The following is a 1,102-nucleotide window of genomic DNA, read 5'->3' as shown; positions in this document are numbered from 1 at the left end:
ACATTTACATTTAATCATTGAGCAGACGCTTTTATCCAAAGCGACTTACAAATGAGAACAATAGAAACAATCAGACCAAAGAGAGAACAACAACAGTATACAAGTGCCATGACAAGTCTCAGTTAGTCTAGCACAGTACATGTAGCTAGAGTTTTTTTTTATTTTTTATAATAGAATGGAATAGAACAGAACAGAATAGAATAGGTAAATGCTAGTATTAGTTGGTCAGGTGCTGGCGAAAAAAATGTGTCTTTAGATGTTTTTTGAAAATGGCTAAAGACTCAGCTGTTCGAATTGAGATCGGGAGGTCATTCCACCAGCTGGGCACAGTCCAGGAAAAGGTCTGTGAGTGGTTCTAGAGCATATTCGAGCGCACACTCTTACCTTCAAAAATAGGCGAGGCTCATGTCTTTAGCGAAGCTGCGCGGAGAGAGGGGGGGCCCTGGTGATTTCAACCGACTGCCCGAGGCCAGCATAAAAAGACGGCCTGCGCGTTGTCACGAAAGCTTATCAATTGCAAGTGTTTTAAGCCTTACCAATTTAAACATATTATTATTATTAAAGCATTCAAACACAAGACGTGGAAAAACTCAACTGAGAGTTCGCGCGCCGAGTTCGGTGCGCACACAGAAAGCAAACACCAAACCGAACTCTTCTTCGCTTCCTCCCGTGCCTGAACGAACAAATACACCTCGCCAGTTTAAACATACAAGCACAAAAAGACATGAAAAGGTTAATTCAGCACCCGCGCGCTATTTTGTGCATACAGTGTGCATGCAGAGAGCAGCGTCTACAGCCCTTAAACACCGAATTGAGTTTTGTCTCTTCTTGCTCTTGAAACGACAAATACATACAAAATTGTCACAATACCTGTCTTTGCGAGTATCCTCGAAAAAATGGTGGGTTATGTCTTAAGTGTAAGTAAACAGTTGAGAAAGAAATGGAATGTGTATCATTATATTGGATGTATTATCTCTTAAAGTGACTGCGCCTAATTTACTAGCTGCTGTCTGTGTCCTTAATGTTAATCCAAGAAATTAAATAGGAGAAAATCACTCACTGCTCTTTACTGAATTACTTTGTAGTTTTAACAAGAATTAAT

Source organism: Sinocyclocheilus rhinocerous, unplaced genomic scaffold (assembly GCF_001515625.1).
Source record: "Sinocyclocheilus rhinocerous isolate Xijiao unplaced genomic scaffold, SAMN03320098_v1.1 scaffold776, whole genome shotgun sequence".
In the NCBI taxonomy this organism is placed as follows: Eukaryota; Metazoa; Chordata; class Actinopteri; order Cypriniformes; family Cyprinidae; genus Sinocyclocheilus; species Sinocyclocheilus rhinocerous.
Note: the sequence above shows the minus strand (reverse complement) of the source record.